Below are 23,500 nucleotides of genomic sequence, written 5' to 3'. Positions count from 1 at the left end.
AGATAAAACTAGTAAAAATAGTTGAATTAATAAGATCCGGCTGTTATTTCTTCCACTACCATTCCTAGTGAGCTTAACCACATGGAAGATGGCTATTTATTAAGCCCTATATCTTTTGCGAACAATATGCAGTTGATTTACCTGTCCTTCTACAATGATATTTTGGAACAAATCAAAGAAACATCCTCACAAGTCAAATAAGAGTAAGTTAATTTCCTCCAGTTTCTACTTCTCCAGTTTATTGCCTTCAATAAATAGAAGTTGAACTCTTCTGTTGTCTAATTTGACAGCTTTCATATTAAGTGCAAGATCTGAGCCACTTGCTAGCTGTCAGCTGACATCTCATGTCCACTCTTACAGAGCTTCCCTTGAACCAATTTACAGAAAGAACACTGCATGTGATGCTGCAAGCAGGAGAGATGTGCCTCCAGCCAGGCAGGAGTCTGTTCTAGATGACTTGGATTGCTGGAATGTTCTTCCATCTATTTTATTTTATTTTATTCTTCTGCCCTTAAAGCTGAAAGCCAGCAGTTTCAAACAGTTCCATCTGTAATATCTGGGGACATAAATAATCAGCATATATCTTTAATCTTACTAGAAAATAACATGGAGGAAACTTTTACTTTGTCTCTGTAGCCTGCACAAGTAGTACATTGCAGCTCTGTAAACAACATTTAATATTTTGGGTCTGTCAATCTAACCTAGAATAAGTGATTAAAATAGAGCAGCTATAAATTACAGTACTGTACAACACATTGCATTTGAAGGGTACAGAATACTTGGAGAAATAATTATTTGGGAAAATTGGAAATTCCAGCATTATCACAGAATTCTTGGCTGATATAACAGCTAAGGCTGAAACAAACATCTTAGGCATTGTAGAATAATAATGTGGTTGGAAATATCACACACCCAGTTCTGCTTATTATGTTGGTATAAGTAATTTTTTTTATTTTGAATACAAATACACATTTGTAACAAGTTTTTCCTCTTTTTGAGGTGTGTCAGATGTATATTTCAAAATATTAACTGATGAAAATAGCCTATGTACCATCATACCTCTGTGAAGCTAATGCATGTATTTGAGTAGCTAACAAACCCAGGAACACCATGTCAAAAGCACAGTTATTTGATTATTAAATGACCTATACTTTAAAGCTCAGGCACAGAGTTTTAGTAGTAGCTTCTTAATGAATGTGAGGAGGCCCCAGCAAAGCTTCTCACTGCTACTCCTTGTGCAGCTGATCCCAGCAGCATGATCCAAGGCTGCACATCAGAGCTGCTCAAGTGGCTCAGGATCTGACCATGCTAGTTCCTGCAGTTAAGCACCAAGAGTGGGGCTTTGAACTTTTACTACATGTAGTGCTAGATAGAGCTGAACTTTTGGCTACAGGCAATCAGCTTGCTCTAGTCTTTACACTTTTTTTTTTTTTTTCTGTTTGAGTTTCAAGCCACTCTTCTAAATGTAATAAATAGCTCAGTGATAATTCAGCTAGGATGGAGATTCAATCCATGTTCAGTCCAAAAGAACCACCAGGCTGCCTGGTAGTCTCTGCCTTGGGTCAAAGAGAACATGCAAGTATAAGGGTAGTGTGCTATACAGTGTGGACATTGGCTTCACAGGAGAAGGGAGAGTTTCAGTTCTTCTGCAGTAAGCATTTAGGCATTATCAAAATAGAGGCTGGAGGTTTCAGTAAATATGCCAGTGCATAACTGAAGGAGGGGGGATTTAAGGTTGTGAATCACTAATGGCAATAAGTAATCTGCAGAGAGAAGTAGGGCTCAGGACATGTTTTTAATAGTCTTTTCTTCCACAGCTTATGTTGGCTGTTCTGTAGCATCCAGCTCTTGTCCTGTGTTAGCAGAGTCTGGGTGCATTGCTCAGACCAGGCACAGGAGACAATGTGTTTTGCAGTGTATTATCTTCGTGCTGTTACTCTGTCACATCTGTCACAGTTCTGTCTTTATGGGTGCAGTGGTGACCGCTGCAGGACAGGATGCTGTGTGCAGCTGCCCTCTTATTACTGCTTTCTGTCTGGAAAGTCAATTAGGATTTTTTTTTTTTAAGAAGAGTAAAATGGACCGTGGAAGCACTTGCAGGCTTCTGTGCTCTTCATCTGTTTTTGGTTCTCTGCCTTCCTATTCTGAGGAAAACATGGCAGGAGGGGAGGAAATACCTGTCCAAGACTTTCAACTATGAGCTGATTGAAGTGAAAGTATTCCTGGGACAGAATAAGCCAGTGTGCTTCAAGGAAGGAGGAGCCTCTAACAAATCTGTTTTGGAATACTTGTTTGTAGAAGCTTAGAAAGGTTAGAATAAGATTCACCAGGAGTAATCTTCATAGATGTAATGGATGCTTATCCCTCAGCACTTTCAGTGTTTATAATTCCATAAGATTCCCAGGAACCAAAGAGGTGTTTCAGGGAAACATTTTGTAGGCAGTTCCTAGAATTACAATTAATTAGTGGGAAAGATATAGCTATGGTATTCATTGCAATGTCAATGAAAACCTACTGACTCCAAAATGCACTCTGCAAAACCCCGGTGGAACTAGAACTTCATGATTTTTCTAATGTGAATTATTTGTTTCAAAGTTTCTTGGCCTCCTAACTAATCCACCTGTTTATTATAGGAAAAGTCTAAGGCAGGACTGAGGTGATGGGTTTGCTGCATAAATATGTATCTGCCTATCTACAGGAAGCTGGGTATGCTGCGAATGCAGTTAGTTTCCTTTGTGTGTCAGCAGAAGATTTACCATCAAATAACTTGCTAAACTAGACACTATAGAGTCTCAAATGAAATTCTGAACGAAAGAAAAAGGTCTAAGAAGGGGTAGGAAAGGTGCTTATCTCAAGCAACACAAGGTTTTGTTTTGTGGATCCCTGAATTTCTCATCTTTTTGATTCTGTTTAGTGGCTTTTAGTTTAGGATTTTCTTCTGGAACCCTGTCTTGATGGACTGTAATAATCTTTGTAGAGTTTGAATACTTAGTGCAGCTGTATGAAATGAAATGAACTGAACTGCCTGGGAATCAAGCAGCTTCAAGAAGATAATCCCAACATAAGTCACACTTTTTGTCTGAGATTTGATGTTTTTTAATGCCTTGTTTATACTTGTGGGGAGAGGCTCTTGCTGTTCTGATTTTTATTTTTCCCCTTTTCATACATAAAAAACCCATAACAAACCCGAGGGTGTGGTGCAGTCCTGAAGAATGCTCCTTAGTGGGTAGTGTATGAAAGCAGCAGCACCTTATGCTGCACTTGGTGAAGACAGTGTGCTGTACAGAGCAAAGTCCTGTGTTGCTGGGAACTAGTCCTTCCTGTCTGTCACTGCAGTTAAGAGTCATCCATTTTGTTCTGCAGTTTTCAAGTCTTAAATGTGTATTGTGCTTGTTTCCTTGCCCCACTTTTACTGCAGCAGTGCCTTAACAACTCAATGAAAAAGTAGGACCCCAGCATCCTATGTAGAGAAGAGACAGATGGTCCCTGCCCTGAAGAGCTTGCAGTCTGTTTTCTAAGGCTGGGCTAGTATTTCTGAAACACTTAAATAAAATACTTGGTCACGCTATTTAGCAGGCAGTGTCTCCTGCCAGCAGTTCTGCCAGTTCCCCCTATCCAGGGGGCAGGCAGCTGCCCAAATCTGCCTCACTGGCTGGAGCTGTGCCATGAGAAGCAGCTGCCCCCAGCTCTTCCTTGTGCTCTCAGCTGTGCTTCCCTGAACAGCAATGCTCCAAGCACCTGGCATGTCTTGTCTCCTTTGTCCCATACGCCAGAGAGGGGAGGAGGGCAGGGTTTGGCTTCAATTCCTGGTTTCAGCAGGAATAAGTTTCTGTGGACCTCGAAGTCATTCAGTTTGAGGGTATCTAGGCTTTCCTGTTCTGACTAATCCATAATACCAAAACAACCAAAACCTGACTTCTTTCCTTCATACGACAAGTACTGTAAGTCTACTTGAGATCATAGGGAATCAAACAAACATCTTTTGAGGCTACAAACTGAAGCATCTGCATGCAAAAACAATAGGAGAGGGCAGGAGGGATTGTGTTTTACCTCCTCTGTATAAAACATTTTGCTCTCCTTTCTGCCTCCTAGCAGAACATGAGCATTTCAAAACTACTTGTGTTTTGTCATCATACCAAGAGTAAGTTCTGTTTTGTTGTTTGTGGAAAAGAAAATTGCTGTCTTGGCTTGGGCTACACGTCTACATCCTGCACCATGTTGTCACCTGCAATACCAGGTGTTTCAGATGCTGCTACACTGTAATTCCCCTGCTTTGCCTTGTACTTGCTAGAAGCCTCCTATTGAAACAGTTAACTAAAACGTGAAACACCAGAAGCCTGAGAAGCAATGCATTGCTAATGGCTGGAATTATCTGTTACTTGCTTAATTAGTTACGTTAAACAACTTGAGCTTTGGTGTTATTAACCAATTCATTTAATCACAATAAATAATGAGGATTATAATTGAAATTATGACCTTTGTCTCCTGCAGATACTAAGTGGTGCCAAGTTTGCTTCATACCTGCTAAATCAGTGCTGATCAATGACTGGCAATGGCCAGACATTAAAATGTATATGCAATTCTTAAACTCCTGAGGAAGAGAAGCCAGTTCAAACATGCTATGAGAATCTAAGGAAATGAACATTCTCTGCTATGGAAAAAATTGGGAAGTTATTGCAGTTAAAAGTAGCGAAGTGCCAGTACTTGTTGCTCATGCAAATGTACAGTGGCCAAGAAAGATAATTCTGACCCCAAACTGATTATAGTTATGGCATGCAGGAACTCTTCTTGAGCTTAAAAGGAGTAGGGATCATATGGAACTTAAATCCATTGCCATAGTTTTCTGAAACTTCATTAGAAAGGCACAACAGAAAAAGTAGTTAAGGTTATGGGAAGTCTTGGAAGAAGCCAAAATCTTCATCATGCAGTTGTACAAACGCCAATCTACAGGGCATCAGGTACCAACAATTGATGGGGTTAAGAAGATAATGTTCGGTGGCCAAGCTATTCTAGGTCTTGACAATACTGGCTTCAGATCTTGCACCTTTTCTGCTGTGATGTCTGAGATTGCCTCCTAGAGGAAAGATGCCTGATCAAGTTGTGTATTTCCTGCTAAAAGACCTATTTGAGTTAAATACGTGAACATAATATATAGCCAAAATGTGTAAATACTGGCTCACAGTGGACCGGTGTGTATTTGTAAATAGTTCACATGAAAAGACATACTGTTTGGATATGTATTTTCTGATCAGATAACTGATAAAACTTTGCCCTTTAATTTCTTATATCCTTCTCTTTTTAGCTAATGCTGTAGCATACACTCACCATCCCATATTCAGCATATGACTGCAGTTGTTCACCTTCCCTGTAAAATGTGGCTCTCATTTCTATGTAGCTAAGAACCATGTCCATATGTGGAGGAGGAAAAAGCTGCTAATTGCAACCTTCCTAAGTACTGTATTGTGGGATGGAGCAGGATGATGCAAGTTTCTCTTGCCTTTCTCGGTGCTGAAAGACTATTTCCAGCCCAGTGGGGAATGCAGAAAGGGTGGGAAAATGTCACTGCCTACACCCACCTTGCTGCACCTAGGCATGATGGGCTTCTCAGATGAGACAATTGGCTCTATGTTGCTGCCTGACTTCCAAATGAAGAAACGAAACTGGGAGCCTAACCCCTGCCAGTGGAGGAATAGCAATACCTCTGTGAAAAATATTAGCTACTCTGCATCTGTTGCTATAGCAACAAGCTTTATGAGTCTTCTCTGTTATGATTAACTTAGAAAAATTATCTGCCTGTAATGAAAGCTAGACCATCAAGCAAATACCTAAATAGGCTTGTACATTTCTTCCCCCTCTACTAAAACCACTGAGATTGCTGCAGTAGACATCAGTGGATAAAGAGCTGTGCTTCTGGGACACTTAAGCAATAGGAGCAGTTACAGTGTCACAGCACCTCAGAGTCACTTGATTTATTTCACAGCTCTCCCAGTTTCCCATGTTCCCCAATTTATTAATAAAACTTAAGGCCTGTTTAACAAGAAGCTCAACATGAGCCAGCAAGGTGTGCTTGCAGCCCGGAAAGCCAACCATATCGAAAGAAGTGTGCCCAGCAGGTTAAGGGAGGTGATTCTCCCCCTTTACTCAGCTCTCATGAGACCCCACCTGGAGTACTGTGTCCAGTTCTGGAGCCCCCAGCATTAGAAGGACATGGAGGTCCTGCAGAAAGCCTAGAGAAGGGCCATAAAGGGGTGGAGCATCTCTCCTGTGAGGACAGGCTGAGAGAGTTGGGGCTGTTCAGCCTGGAGAAGAGAAGGCTCTGGGGGGACCTTAGAGCACCTTCCAGTACCTGAAGGGGCTACAGGAAAGCTGGGGAGGGACTTTTTACAAGGACTTGTTGAGAGAGAACAAGGGGTTGTGGATTAAAACTGGAAGAGGGATATTTAGGTTAGACATTAGGAGGAAATTCTTAGTGTGAGTGTGGTGAGACACTGGAACAGGTTGCCCAGGGAGGTTGTGGAAGCCCAGTCCCTGGACGAGTTCAAAGACAGGTTGGATGGGGCTCTTGAGCAACGAATCTAGTGGAAGGGTCCATGCAGGAGGGTTGGACCTAGATGATCTTTAAGGTGCCTCCCAACTCAAACCATTCTATGACTGTGTGAAAATGAAAAACTCTTAGCCATGGAAGACTTTAGTAGAATCTGCATAATATATGCTGAATCTGGGCTAGTCGTTTCTAGGAAGCAATGGAGAAAGCCAAGTAGGAGTTGACAATTCTGAGAAAGATATTATGAAACATTTGATGGCAGTGGTGAACTGGGGGCGTGCTGGAGCTTCTTCTAGTTTAGTGAAGTACATAAGGCAGAAATTTGTTTGCCTGAAGAAACATTAGAGGAAGAAGCTACAGGCTATCCACTAGCAATATATGATGCACTAGAAATGACTATGTCAAGCCAGACTTGTAGTGAATCTACTGCAGTGTCTGTGATATCTCTTTAGATATGCTTGGTCTGGCTGTGATAAGAATAAACCTTTTGATGAGTATAATGAAAGCCTGTGAATAAGGAAAGGCTTCATGATGCACAGGAAATGCAGCAACAAGAAATAAATAGCTGTTTCTGCCTGGTGAGATTTAACAGCTTGAGATGCAATCAGCAATCATATGTCATTTGAACTGGTATCTGTACACATCAAAGGAGGATCCTAGAAGCAAGCCAGAGCAGTGGCAGAAAGCAGTGGAAATGATTATACATTTTAAGCCTGAGCATAGGAGCCCAAATTTTCTCAGAGATCCACTTGAGAAGTATAGTAGCTTCTATATAAATGCAAAACTGAAAGGTATTTTATGCTGAAAACATCACTTTGTTCATTTTATGAAATAATACACAAATCCAGTTTGTAATGCAGTATGTATGCTTTTAACATTTTATTTACACTGTGATTTATAGTATTTACACTGTGATGGCAAACAGATTGAGCCCCACTTTTCCATGCAGTTGAAAACCACTGAATTCTGTCCCAAGGAGCTTAGGGTCTAAGATTTGTAATAAAAAAGCAAGGAAATCATGCAAGATGTAGTAGACTGCAGAAGGACAGAGTGCAACCAGTTGAAAAGGGTGTCGTGTCAGTGTGTTTTAAAGAAAAATTTGGTCTGAGTTCTGCACCCTAAATTCACATGCACAGTTAGTACAGATCAGCTGGGGAAAGCTGGGGTGAAACTATAATTTCCTGCTGTTCACAAATTGTTGTGACCTTTATATTGCACATAATGAAGTTGGTTGACATCAGCAGAATCAGGCATAAAACTTGGACCAGTTTTTGTCAGTATGATTACTTAAAAGGAAAGCAAGAAGTCTAAAACCCACATTACTGCAATGCTATAGAATTTCAGTTTCCTCCAGACAAGATACTGAGTTAGAGAACCACACTATTAGAATACCCATAAACAATTGGAATGAATAAATAAAATATTACTCTTTTGGTTTGTTTAAATTGCTTCATAATTAACTAATATGCTTTCCTGAAACCAGTTTTATGTTGTCCTGATGGCTTTGGCTACAAAATGAGATGAAAAACTAAAAGATCGCCTAACCACAAGGACCTTTAGTGATCTTGTAGGAAGTGCTGTGTTACCTTAAGAGTGAAAAATTTTGCTGTTGTACTATCTGGTACACAGTAATAATTGCAAATAGTACTGAATGTTCATATTGCACAAAAATCATCATAATGAAATTCCACATACAAGTATTAATTTCTCTGTTGTTAATATTGCATGACAGTTTCAGGAACATTTTTAAAAAATTATTTAATAACTTGCTTCAGCAATCTATTGAGAAGGTGTTTAAGTCCCACTGAGGTGTATGCCAAAGCTCCATAGATGTGATATATATCAACTGAGGATTTGTCCTGATTTGTCCCAGGGGGACTTGAGTTACAGTGATATGCTTTTCTGAACTGAGATCACAGAGGATTACTATAATTTCATTAAGGTAGTTGAGCGCATAAAAGTTGGGGGTTCACGTGGGGGTGGGGGATTAGTGATGGTTGTTCTTAATAATTTAGGGGAAAAAAATAGAAGCATACATAAATACAAAAACAGACTTAGCCTTCAGAGATAAAACTTCTAATAATTAAACTTCCACTAATGATCTCAAATGTCTTCTGTGATAAATCTTTCCTCTCTGCTTTCTTATTCAGTGATCTATAAAGCAATTACAATTCAGAAAAATAATTTTATTTAATAGACTGTAGCATGTTGTTGGTTTTTGCTCACTCTGAACAGTGTCCTTTTAATGAATCATGCAGTACATTATTGGTTTTTTGTTATTTATAACATAAAAGCTTTAAGTGACCAAATGTAGTCCACTCTACTGTAATGTGTTTGTTTAAATATACTTATCCTACCTTGCCTTCCTCACTAAAACTGGGTCCTGACAGCAGTGCGTTTACAATATTTCCATAGCTGACTGAGTGGTGTTATATGGTAGATAATAATGCAGGAAGCAGCTGATTAAAAATGCTATTACAGCTCACGACAACAACAAAATGTTTCATTTAGTTCAGTTTTTGGGAGTACTTTTTCATAGAATCATAGAATCCTAGGGGTTGGAAGGGACCTCGAAAGATCATTAGGTCTTGACATTTCTGTATAATTGAGAAGTGAAAACCTCTTTATCAGCTTCTTGGCAAGGGCAGGTTTCCTGTTGCCTGTTTGGATTTCAGGTGTGCATTGCCTCTTTGTCCTCTGTGTCAGAAGAACATAAGCTGGCAAGGATCACCAGTCTTTTCTGTACGGCATCCTCATGCCCATGAAGTTAGTGAAGTTTGTTTGAACTTGATTTGTTTGGAATTCCTGGAAACTTTTGATTAGCAGAGCAGACCTTGAGAAAAACAGAATTTTAAAATTTGATCTGTTGTCTTTAGGGAGCAAATAGTATTCAAAGTATATGACTTTCTGTGTGGTGTAAATTTACATAACAATGTTACTTCAGAAGTGGCTTGAAAGTAATATTCACCAGTCAAAAAAATGAGGTGCTTCCTTTTCATGGAACTCTCCAATTTCTGAGGGTGTTTGGTTGCTAAAGGTGACAGGAATATTTAGCAGATATGGCTATGATGCTGCGTCAAATGTTTTTATCCTCTGAATGTTTTGATAAGAACTGAGATGCATTATTTCACTTGAAAATAATTTAACTTTATAATGAAAATCATGAAACCGTGAGAGGCAATCTGGCAGTGAAAATAATGCCTTTACTCTTGCAGTCCTGTAAGACTGTGAACTATTCTTTGAGAAATACATTACTTTTCATGTCTGTTGAACAGATACAGCAAGGTGTCTGCATGATTTATAGGCTGCTTGCCTGACAATCCTGGGATAGTTAGTTGGTTTTAGACATTATGTTGTACCATTTTTGTGAATATATTATCAGTTGTTCAAGTCTCTATTCTCTCCCTGGGTTTTAATGTGAAGTTTTTGAAAAGATGAAGAGGAATAAAATACTGAAGGGAGTCAGAGAGTGGCATTGTCAAAAATGTCAAGCTGACATAGTTTTATTTTCAAAAACAGCTTAGCTTGCCTAGGTGCTGGGAGACAAATAGGTTTCCAAATTTATGTTCCTGAACTTCTAAATCATTGACAGAGTTTAAAACTTCTACATTTTTAATACGCTCTTGTACGTCCCCTCCCTCTTCTTGCTCTTAAAGGAAGTATATTTCTTTGAACAGCTAAACGTGGAAAATCTTGTTGACTTTGATACAAATTATTTTTTTCTGCAATTAGATATGTAAGTAAGCATTGCAAAGCCTAACGTGCCATGTGCAGCACAGCAATACTGTCTTGGCTGTGAGATTACCTCATGGATTTTCATACCAGTAATGTTTAATTGTACTAAATATAAATGTGGTAATAGCTGAATCACACAGTGTTTCTTAGATATAATTGGAGGGTTTATAATCCAACTCTGTGCTTTTTAAGGACTATTTTCAGCAGTGTATTAAGCCACTTACAGTGCCTTCTGAACACAGCAGCAGTATTGCTCTTAGACTAGCTTGGAGAATGCTGCAGCTACTTCTGCTCTGCAAACAGCCCCTATCATGTTTGTGCTGTAGCAATTTTGTGTAGAGCTGCTTGGGTGGCTCTTCTGCATCCTTCCTAGCTTGATGGAATACAGGAATGTTTGATATATATGCATAGATAATGGTTACTACACTGGAGATTTTCTTGCTTATATAGTAAATAAAATTCATTCTAGAAGTGGCTGAAGGAGAACTAGGAAATTATGGCAAGCACAAAGCTGCAGTGTTTTGGCTTAACATTTAAAATAAGGGTCAACACATGCATAAGTTATCCTAGCAGTGCAGTGCCTTCTGCAACTTAAAAATATTTATGTGAAAGAGTTGTTTATACTCAGGTTGACCAAGTTAATGTACATGCGTAATATAAGTAGTATAATTTTTAGTTGTATTTAATGTTGCAACAATAGGCTTTTACTTGCATATATTCTGAATAGCAGAGGCAAGAACAGGCTTATTAGGTAGTGTAACTGGGTGCTCACTGCTAAGGATTTTCAAAGTCCTTAGTTTTTTCTCCTGTTCAGCTCTGGTAGCCCCAAGGTTACCTGCAAACCCAAAGGTAGCCCTATGCTTAGCAGTGTGCTTTGCAGCAGCCTGAGGCCACCTCCACCCTGAGACAAATTAGCCCACAGCCAAATTACTAACACAAGCAATTGGACAATGCAAGGAGGCACACCTGTACAGGTAAGAATTCAGGTCTGTATTTAAGACAAAGCCAGTCAGCTCACGATCATATAAAGCTACACAAACAACACAGAGCACGACTTCCATGTTGACTTCACAGTGGACATGTTTAAGGAAATAAAATGGGCAATATGCTACAATCTATTCTGGCTTCTACCTACTTGAAAAGTGTTCATGCTACATTTTCTGAGTGTTCTCTCTTGGGAAAGAACTTGTGTCTTGAGTTAACCTCATTTTTAATATATATATATACAGACAGCAGTGTTATCACAGATGGTTCCAGTTTAAAAGACAGGTCTATAATTTTTTTATTCACAAAAGAAAATAAAACTTACTTTTCATCTTCAAAATCTGGAAGGTGTCAGATCAAAATGCTGTCAGATGCAGAAAAAAGTAGAATGTATTTAAAATTATGTATGCTTTTATTCCAGAAATAATGTTATTCTCACTATTCTAACTTCATTGTAATTCTTCAAAGCATTATAGCTCATTGAATAGCGACCACAAGTCACATAATACCCTATTTGTATCTTCCTTGTATTTCTTATACGGTAATTTACCCCTAATGAATTTTAAGTGATGCTATAGTTAGATGTTGACATTTAAGGGTATACTTTAAACTGAAGTTTGTTTTTCAAAGTGTTTTGCTCAAGGTCTCAAATGGTTGTAGGGAGGGAGAAGTAAAGGTCATGGATGTATCTTGAAACAAAGCAAGCTTGCTTTTGAATCTTTGCCAGTGATTGTGGTGCAAGGGCCTTCCTCTTCTTGTCTGGTTTTGCCTGTGGGTATGTCAGAGGAGCAGTGCCCTGCAGCCTGGACACTGGCCTCTGCTCCCTGGTTGTCACAGCCGTTCCCGTCAGGGCTGCGTGCACAGGGCACTGCCCTTCATGGGACTGGATCTGTCGTGCCTGCTACTCTGGCTCTGTCAAGATGAAATAGAGGGATCTGAACAAAGGCTGTCAGGGTGGGATATGCCTGCCAAGGGAGCAGCACCAAGGTTGAGCCTAGTGTACTTCCCAAAGGAATTCTCCAATTTGAGGGCTGTGATCTTTAGAGAAAGATCAAATTTATGACAGCAGGAAAGAGAGAGGCAAAGACCCATTTCACCTTTTGTGAATCATCCTACCTGAAAGAGTATTTTACAACTATGATGTAAAATCACACCTATACGCTGATGTGCAAAAGAGTTATAAAAAACCCCTCTGTCTGGGAGGGCAGTGGGAGCCTCAAGGAAACCACAGCTTTTGTGAGTGGAGACTGTGGGAACTAAGCACATGGGCACAAGCTACATCTGTTACTTTACTGTAATGTGGCTGGCATTTTGCTCCAGCACTGCCTATCCTGATCTGATAGCTTAGAAGGGATTTCCAGGCAAGACAGAAGACTGCTCTGACTTTGTACTTGATCTTTCTCCAAGCTGAACGTGAATTACTCAGTTTTGATTCAAGTGTAAAATGTTCTGGCCAGCGTTTATCTTGCATCAAGCATTTATTTCATGTATTGAAAGCCCTAGTTTAGGTGTCAAGAAAGGATTGACTGATGAGCTCAGGCACTCTTCAAAGCTAATAGGACTAAGATTAATTATCTATAACTGTTAGAACTGAGTTGGTAAATTGTTCTATCATATAATGTTAAGAAAAAGTTATTATTTTGAGCAGAACAGAAGTAGTTTGAGACCATGGGAAAGTTTTTGAAAGCTATAAAACTAGACATAGAGTGGACTCCTGACTTAAAAAATGTTTCAAGAAAAAAAAAGACCAAAGACGTGAGTTGAATGTGAAAATAGAAAGACTGTTGGATCTGAAGTAAATTTAATGTTTCTGAATAATGAATCTACAGACATCTGAATGTTGTTGTGGTCAAGTACAGTTTATCTATTTAAGAGTGTTGCAGAGTCTGCTGTAAAAACAAATATAGCAAATGATTAGACAAAGGTAGTAGGAAAGCATGACTGGAGTTTGAAAGTAACATTTTGAAAATGCTATTCATGTGAATGAAATGTGAATTCAGAGTAAGTATGCTTAACAGCTCCAATGCATGCTCAGTGTCACAGCAGAATCAAATGCTGAGTGCTTTATCTTAAACATTGCAGGTACTGCCTTCCTTCTTAGACTTCCTTGTGAGCTCCTCAAATTCAGCCAGTTTCTTTCTCTTAGAAAAAATAATAATTTGTCCTCAGCCTCCTCAATTAAGTTTTATTGAGGTGAGTGGGATTTACTCAGTGCAACAGATCTTTGCCTTGTAAAATGCTGTTTAATCATGCCCATGTTTATTCTTGCCCTGGGTATATTGAGCAGTATCCAATTGTGCCCTTGAGGCTGCTGTCCACCATCCATGAGGTTGACTGTGAAGAGTTGTGGAAGTAGTAGAGTGTGTATAATGGGAGGATATGACTGAGGATGCCTTGGAAGTGAACTGGTCTTGCTGTCAGCTACAGGAGCAATGCAAAGTCTGTCCTAGTGGCATAATTCCTGTATATGGTATTGAATTTAGCACTGCAAATCTAGCGAGATGCAGTTGTCTGGACTTGTTGAAAGTAAGTCAGCCAGGTTCTGCTTTCCAAGATAGAGGTGACAATCCCTATGATATTGAGTCTTAGCCTGTACTAAAATGTACCATAAATCTAAATTTTTTTGGTGAATAATAACTTCTAGATCTCCTCTGTCAGAATATTACTGCCAAATCTTTCTTTTTTTCCTTTGAGCATTTGTCACTCCTGTTTTAGACATTGCTCACATTGCTCAGTGTTTGGTTTATATTTTCTCCTTGTTCATCATCACCTACAGTTGTTTCAGTTCGGAAAATCACATTAAACTTATTGACAGTATTGCTTTTCACTGTGCTTGATGTCTAATGGTAAATGCTGCCTCACTCTCACTAGATTAAATAAGGTCATGGTCTTTGTTACTTCTAATATAACCTAAAAGAAGAAATAAGTAAGCAATAAACAAAGGCCAATAAATGGGGAGGTTGAAATGGTTTGCCAGATTATTCTAAGTTGTAACCTTTCAGGTATTCTGAACTTCAGGAGAGGATAATAGAAAAAGGATGTCTTGTTTCTCCTGTTTTGAAATCTTTCCAGACTATGATTAGAGGTTATTTTCAAAACTGAACATGATTTGTGCTGTGTGATTCCAGAGGTCAAAGTTCAGCATTCTTTAATAGGCAAATTTTCCATTGACCTCAAAGAGAGCTTTGTAGGAGAAAGGACTGTGGGATTCAGCTCACAGTTATTTCTGTTCTTTTTTTAATAAGGAAAAGTCTTGGCTGGCTAACACTGCATTCTGCTGAATTACTGGTTCATCATTTACAGAGTAAATGTACTGTTTAATATTAAAGAAATGATTCAGTCTTTTAGTAGCAAAGTTCTTCCAGGTTATTAAACTAGCATTATAATTTCTGTTCTACTGGTGTCACAAATGAAGTTCTGCTGGATGGTTGTGACCAATTAGTAATAGGTTGAGCCTTAAAAAAAGATTCAGCTTAATCACTTCTTACTATCCAGTTTTTCAGAGCTGAAGGAAGGTTTGACACTTAGGAGGTTATCAAATTACTGAGCATTTTTTAGCTTTTAAAAAATACTGCTAATCAGGGTCCTTATCAGTAGTAAGGTCTCAATTGTTGATTTTTTTAACCCTTAATTTAGTGTACATAGATTACATATAGTATCTTTTTTCATCACTGTGTGATGCATAATGATACATATAGATGATTCCAGCTGAAAGGAGACCCAGTGACATTTGGGAAAGATGTTCTTTTAGAGCAAGTTTGTAATCTAGGTAGACAGGACAGGGCTAAGAATACATCTCTGCACATTCTGAAGGTGAACCAACTAAAAAGGAGGGGGTGAATTTAGTTAAATAGACAGCTGACATTTATTATGAGTATATAGTAATATGTTTAATATTCTAACCATGTACTGCTGTGTTTTAGTATCTTTTTCACAATACTTGTTAAAATAACTTTTCTCCAAACTTAGATCATAATTAGCAGCAAATGTAGTGGCACATGCCAAACAGGTGGAAGTATCTGTTAGATTTTGAAATGCTATTTTAGTTCTGAAGAAAGGACTTGACTGATGTTAAGGGGTGTTTGCAGGGTAAGAAAGACTATTTATCTTGGTTTCTGAATCCAGAAATTACCCAGGCTTCCTCCTCTTACAGCTGTGACAAATGTTTCTTACAGCAACGCTAGTGGGAATAACCTATTTACAAATAATGTGAAAAATGAAAGAAGTTAAATAATTTTTGATAGTAGAATTAGAGAAATTTTAAGGCGAATGTGAAAATTGTATTTATGATGGTTCCAAATAATCTTTTAATAGCTGTCTGTTCCATTTTCCACCTTATGTCTAGTATACTTGGTGCTGTAAAAATGTGCACCTTTTTGTGTGATAGAAGTGTCATTCAGAATTAAGAGATTTCTGGGTTTGTTAGCAAAAGCATATGCATGGTTATATGGCTGCCCAGTGGCTAGAGCCTTTGTTTCCTGGAGCCTTCATCATGTGGGTGATGTGCTCGATTGTTTTACATGCCAGGTGTCTGTCTCTATTAATGTGATATGCTTTTTTGGCCTGTTGATAACATAGTTGTCTCTTTATAGGTTTTCTAAAAATGCTATAAATATGGTACTAATAATTTTTTGTGCATTACATGAAATATTAAGACATAAATAATCCTAGAGTAGAATACTTGTTTTTTAAGAAGGCCAGTAAAAATTTTTATAGTTTCAGTCCATAAGCTTGGTGATCTCCCTCCCTAAGGTGTGGGAACAGCCTCCTATTTCTGTTTTGCCCGGGGAGAGCTGCATCTGAGACTTCCACAAAAGTATTATGAGTGCAGCTGCTTGGGCTGCCTCTTCCTCTAAACACTTCTCCTTTTTTCCTGTTGTGCTTGACATGGTAGATTGCCTGCAAGGTTTCTTTCTGAATCTAGGCCTTTAGCCAAAATTTAAGCCAAAGATATGTGACAGTACTTGTTCAGAGGATCACCAAATATTGCATTTTACTAGAACAGAGAGAAGTATTTCTTCTGAAATCATAGGCTGGATATAGAAAATACTGTCTTGAGAAGGAGAGATTTGGAAATCCTGGGGAAAGGTATTTGTATTGGACAAATATATGTGGTTGCCAGGTTTAAAGGGCATTTTGGCAGCAGTGTGCTGCAGAAAGACTTCAGTCGCTCATGTGTGTTCTCTGCTGTTGACCCTGGGTGGTACTGGAAGTTTGCAGGGGTGTGATGGGAGCAGGGTAGGGTCTGAGCCAAGGAGGGGCTTTGAAGCAGTGGTTGTAGCTTGCTGAGAATGCAGCTGGATCAGGGGTAAATGGCATAAACAATAGGAACCTGGTGGTACATTTCCTATAAATAATCACAGAATCTTAATCTGGTAGCAAAAATGCCTGTCCAGGAGAATTGAGAGAGAGGCATTTTAAGAGTTTAAAATCAAACACAAATATAAATAATGTTTTTCTTGGGACTTTTCTAGTTTGTGACATTCTCATTGACTCTGTGACACTCATCACTGTATTAATTCTCCAAATATTGAAGAGCCTTTTTTTAGGGGAAGGGGGAATGTAATATATTGACAATCACTTGGCTCTGTCGTTACAAAAATAAATTTCCAGTGCCCTCTTGAAAAAGCCTCACTGTTTATATGGTAATAGTTTTCAGGACAGATAAGGAGGCAGTAGATTTCAGAGGCTCTGGTGTAAGCCAACACTTGAGCTATAGAGTGGTTTGTTTTGTTCACTGCTGATAAGTTGGTGTCAGGCAGCAAACTGGGATCTGTCAGACTTACTAGCTCTGAGAGATTAGAGAACAGCATGGGAGCCTGGAAAAAAATGTGGGTCACAATGCTTCAACCATAGATGAATCTCACTGATGAGTCTCTGTGTATGTAATAGGAGTTTTAACAAGCTCAGGATCTGCCCCTTCAAGAGTATATAGGAATTACACCCTCAAAAATGTTACAAAATGAATCTGCTCACCAATGAGATTGTCTCTTGATTAGTGTCTTTATTGAGCTCTCCTGTCACTTAGTCTTGTAATCTATCTCCTGTGTACAAAATACTACCCCAGATCGAACTGTTGGCTGCAAACAAATTATCAGGCAAGTCTGTATGAAAAGCAAATACAAAAGGCTGTGATTTCTAACTTGCCTAAATATTTGTGAAACACTTTTTATAATTATATTCCCAGTGCTGGCAGAAATATAAAGGCTCCTGAAGTTCCTCAGCCGATAGCCTTAGATATCTACAGACTCTTCTCGTACCTTTTCTTCTGTTCACCCATCTGTTCATAAAAACTGCTGTTCATGTCTAGATTTTTTTAGATGTTTTAGTTTCATATCTAAATTTTAATGTTTAATTTTCTATCTCCTCTGGAGAGTGCAGAGCCCCTGAAATCTTGACAAACTTTCACACTGTGATATGTGAGGGTGTATAACACTTTTCTGTAGTATTAACAATATTGAATTTATGAGTATTGCTGAGAGTGACTTAGCACTACATAGCACCATGATGCAGAGAAATAATCTTCTCAATGATACAGAGACTTGCTCTTGTATAGAGTGCTGTCTTGTCTATTGAACTGAACTGGTACTAATGAACTGCAGAATAAGCAGCTCTTACCCATTAATGTATGTATTCAATGTACTTAGGAGATTAAATGTAAATGAAACTATACTTAATGTATACGTTCCATATTAATTTGTAATATTTCTTTGGAGGCAATTTTTTAAAAATAATAACACAAAAATGTTTGTATTAACTTAGTATTCAGCATGTGCAGTGAATTAAATACTGTGCTCCAGCCACAGAGCATATGAGTTTGCTACAATTCATAATGCTGCAGATTTAGGTCTGATATTTATAGAGATGCTTTTTGCTGTTTGTCAAGATAGAGGTATCCTGGATTTAAAGCACTGTCATTGGAGGAATGATTCTGCTAAACGCCAGACTTCAGATAAATCTAGACAGGATAAAAATACTTCTATTCCAAATGTGGAACATATTTAGGCATCTTATAATATGGCTGGACATCGATGCAGTTCTCAAAAGCATCTATTGCTTTAAAGGACTGTTTGAATTTTTTTTATTTCTTTATATTTGGGCCTGAAATTTTTATCTGGGAAAATATTCTTGATATCCCTATTATTCACAGTGAGGAATATTTTTGGTATACTAGATTAGAAGACTGTATCTTTTTGTGTGAATATGCAGATTACATTTGCAGATTCCTTGTTTTAACTCAAGTCTATAAATTTATTGCACTATATTCTAGGTTAAGAAGAAAACATAAAACCTTAAATTATGTGTGAGAACAGCTCTATCCCAGGAGAGCGCAGCAATGCTGCACACTGCAAAAGGCATGTTCTGTTCAGTTCCTGGTGAACACAAGCATTTCTCTCCACAGCAGCTTCCTGAGTGCAGTTCCCCTTTGTTCATAAAATCCTGAGAAGTGTGACTATATGAAGTCTTATTGATTACATGAGCAACACTTAAGTGAGCTAAATGCTGCTTATAAATGCAAAGGGATAATACTTTTCCAGTGCCCCTTGTTCCCAAGGCTGGCCACACTGAGTCTATCTAACAGGGATTTCTAAACTACAGGGAACTTGCTCTGGCCAAGCCTGCATCCAGCTCTATCCTCCCTCAGTCAGTGCAAGAGGTGCAGCATCACTTCTTTTCACCATCATGCTTATGTTCAGTTAAAAAAGCTGTAGAGAATGTTGAAGTAAATAGAAATCTTAAACTGTGCTGAGGAATCACCATTAACAAAGAAAATGAAGTCTGTTTTATGCATTCATATGTCTTAGCCAGTTGATCCAAAGGGCTCTGCAGACCTGTATCTTCCACAAACTGAGCCAGAAAAGAGACCCTTGAGATTCCACAAAAATTAATTATTAATTACATTTGACATTTGCCTAGCACAAAATTACATTGTATTCTATAAACTGGAAATTACTGTGTGTTACATGTTACCTCCTCTCAAAACGTGTTAAATGCATAATCCTTTCTGGCTAGTCTTGAATGAATAATTGTTACAGATGTTGTCTCAAGAAATCTGACATTCTCAGTACATTTTTGTTTTCCTAATCTTAATTAAGTCTGTGACTGAAGAAGACACATGACAAGAATAGAAAAAAAATAATCTTGTATAAATCAAAAGCAGTGATATGAAATCAAACTGATCAGGTTAAAAGCATGTTTTGTATATAAGCTATTAAGGACCTTCCCTTCCCCCTGCCTCTTTTTTTAATAAATTGAAGGGACAGAATGGCTGTTCAGCTCTGGAGGCAAACAGAGAGATGGATTCTACAGCTCATACAGAGGCCTCTTGTGCAGTAAGAGCTGCACTGCATCTGGTCTTCTGAGGAATGTACTGTGCTTCCAAAAAGCTTAGTTGTTTTTCTTTCCGTCACTGCTAGTTGAACCACTCTGCTTCCCTCAGTCACTGTCCAGTACAAAAGCAAACCTTTCCTGCTAAGGCTGTTTTTAGCTGTAACCTGTTACTTGGTGCAACTTGCAAACCCCCCCAGTCCTTGTCAGACCAAGTGGCTAAGGCAACACAGTAGGTGCAGAGGCTGAGGAGGAAAGCAGCCAGAATCAGGGGAGCAGATCTGCCTCCAACCAGCTCTGTCAGCCTTTCTGCTCCATGCAGGCAGTGCAGTGCTGAGTAGAGGTGCTAGATCAAGACCTGGAAGCACTTCAGCACTTCAAGCAATTAAATAAAGCTCTCTTTATGAGCTCAAGGGCAGTATCTGATTGACAAAGTTACGTTCACATAGTAGTTATAAGTTTGTTATGTGGTGCTATATGTTTTATAAAAGAAATCACAAATAAATTGCTAATTACAGTGGATTAGACTCCTGGAGACTTGACTTTCATAAGATGTGTAAGAGTTTGCAGAAGCTGCTTTTTCTTAATTTGACAATGTCTTTAGAAAAACTGATGCAACTTTTTTGCATGCTCAGAGCTGTCAGTATAAATTAGGCACAACATCATTAATTTAGCTTGAAACCAATGCAAGAAGGAGGAGAATTTTATCCAGTTATGGGGTTTTGCCAAGTTTTGGGAATTAGGCTACAGAGTGGTTTATTATAAATCAATTTGGCTATATGCTTTATAGTAAAGAGCAAGCCAAGTTCACTTTATACACATTTAAGTATCAGAAGGGGAAACTAATAAAATTAGATGGGATGTTTTAGAGTTTTATATACACATTTATATAAAAACCCTCATTCAAAACACTGACTTAACCTGTTTTCCTGTCGAGAGCCTTTAAAATAGAAAAAAATCAGACCTAGGGACAGCTTGAGTAATAAGGAATTGATTTAATTTCAGCTTTTGAGGTTTTTTGCTTTAAAAAAAGTTAATATCTGCTGATTTTAGCTTATTCACTGTTCAAAGCTTGTTTGGTAGATTTACTGTAAGCTGCTTTTGGCATAATTGGATTGATAACACATACTGGATTGCCCTGTGAAATGAGAAAAACAAAACACTCCTTCAAATAACATCTGGTGCTGTGAAAATGCTGTTTTTCTTAGATGTCTGACTGCAGTTAAATTTTCCCTTGGAGTATTTCAGATGGCCTGTATGGTACCTGGCAAATATTTTGATCAATATGCTTTCATGCACCTAGAGGAAGAGTAATCCTTTTTTATTTTAAACTGCTATAGCTAAGTTAACTTTTCTCTTCTTGCAGATCCTCGCTATGTAGCCATGTAAGATACAGCAGCAACAGATGCAATCACTGTAACTTAGTAACTGTATAATAATTAAAGGAATTAAAGTCTGGAGCATTTTGTTCTCATGCTATTTTGGTGCAGAACATAATATATTTAGTAAATATGTGAAGATATGAACACAACAAAGTCACTTAAGTTTGAGTTCTCTGAATTTTTGTTAATCCAGATTCAAAGTTAAATATTGCCCATGACTATGTGTCTCTGAAAAAAAGCAGGATTCACATTTCCAAACTTAACATCCCAGGAAACATGAACAGAGCAGGGTGTGTACTCAGGATCAGGAATGAGGAGAAAACAGGCTCCTTTGCCCCAGCTTCTTCCAGTTTTAGGGAGCAGGCAAGTGGCTTCTGATAAATGTGTCTAAGTGTGAATTGTGCAATATTTCCTAGCAGTACCAGATCAAAAAGTAGTCTAAGGAAAAAGATCTTAAAGTAACTTAGTTTCTAGGGGAAAATTTAATTTTAAACACAGACTTTAATAAGAAATAAAATGACCATCAAACATGTATAATTTTATAATCAGTGTCACCTTTGCTACTGCAAATTAACTGTTTCTACCTAGCTGCTAAAATTCAAGGTTGAAAAGGCTCATTGTTGCTCAGCTGACTGCCACAAAGCATGGTTCTAGTAAAACTGTGCAGTATATTTGTACAGTACATGCTATATTTTCAGTGCTGTTGTATATCGATGTGCCTATAAGTGCCTGAAGGCTATAATAATGCATTTGGACAATGCCCTTTATAACATTCTTTAACTTGGTCAGTCCTGAGTTGGTCAGGCAGTTGGACTAGATGATCATTTTAGGTCCCTTCCAACTGAAACAGTCAATTCTATTCTACATGCCTGTCAGAGTAGTGCCATTTCATAACTGCTTTTTAGTTTAGGACTAATGAGTTAATAAAATGCTTAATGTGAACTTGCTAAGAAAAATTTATGGTCAACTTTTTAGGAAGGTTCATTCTGAGCTAGGCTTGCCTCTCTAAGTAATGTTAGATTTTTTTGAAATCTGATAATACTGATGAATGAAGATCTGTATCTGTAATGGAAATGGCATGGTGTGTGTTCTAATGCTACATGTTTGCCTTCTTGGCCTGCTCAGTTACTGTCCTGCAAAAGGATTGCTTTTCAATGGCAAGAAAATGTTTGCTTTGGTTTGTGGTTTGTTGGGGTTTTTTTTGTTTGGTTTTTTTGTTGTTGTTGTTTTGGTTTTTGTGTTTGTTTTTTTTTTTTTTTAATTTGAATCATTCTCTTTCTGTCTTTCTGGACTGTTTTAGTGACTCTTCTCACTAGTGGGCATAGTAAGAGTCTACAAAGGGGCTTAAGAGAATTTTGTGACAGTTGAAATAAATTCCAGCATGAAACTATTAAATAGCCTTGATCAAGCACTAACTGAAGATGGTTCTCATCCCACTGGCTTTATATTTGATAGTGGTTCTTTTGAAGTGTTCCAATGGATTTATATTTGACCTTATGTTCCACCTACTTTGTAATATAGACTGTATAGTTAAAAACCATCTTTTGTGTCTTTCATTAAAGTGGAAATGAGAGAATTTCAAACGCTCTGTTCAGTTTCCACTATGGCAGCATCTACAGTTGAGTGATTTTTTATTTTATTTTTGCTTTCCTCAAACCTTTTGAATTAATCTGTCTTGTAAAAGTTTTCCTCCACACTGGCTACAAAGGAGAAGTTTTGTTGAAATCAAGGTGGGTTATCTTGCAACTGAGAGTTGGTCCCAAGAGTAAATTTTTTTCTTTTCGGAAAACAACCCAGAAAAGGCAATGACTCATGAAAACTTGAATATAATCCTGAAGTAGGGAGAGAAGTATATTTTTCCACTTGAGCTGTTTTTATAGAAAAATAATTTTCTACCTTTGTACTTCAAAAACATCAGCTGACATATGTATCATTTTGTGTTGCAGTTTCTTTATTGATTTTTCTGGACTTACGACATCGTAGGTTTTCTATTCCACACTTTCCCTCACCTCAGTTACTGAGCATATACTTTGCTTTGGCAGAACTGTGATTTTCTTTATTATGATCTAGTGATAGCAGAAATGTGAAAATTTGCTATGGTCTCCTTGTATTTCTTATTTTGGCATAAAACTCAATATATGTTATGAGAAGTTGAAAAATCTTTCCTTGAACTCAGATGTATTTTAAAGGTATACAAGGTTGCTAAAGTTGTACATACTTTCTTTGGTACTATAAATTAGGAACTTCTTAGTAGACAATGTAATATTTGTATGCAAGTTAATGAAGCTGTTGGTGAAATTCTATGTTATGAGGGAAAACTCTGCAAAGGGCTGTTAAAGATTGAGTTGATGGCAAACACAGTGTTGGTAGAATATTATTTTTATTTTATTTTATTGCCACTGAAAGTCCTCTTCTTGGTTAATTGATACTTGTTTATTGAAGGAAAATATTTTTCTCCAGGATTATGTTCATTAAAAGTGGATTTACTCACTTTTATAGACTCAATACTGTAAGGAAAAGAGCAGTA

This window comes from Apus apus, chromosome 11 (assembly GCF_020740795.1).
Source record: "Apus apus isolate bApuApu2 chromosome 11, bApuApu2.pri.cur, whole genome shotgun sequence".
NCBI lineage: Eukaryota > Metazoa > Chordata > Aves > Apodiformes > Apodidae > Apus > Apus apus.
This window is presented reverse-complemented; position numbering follows the sequence as displayed.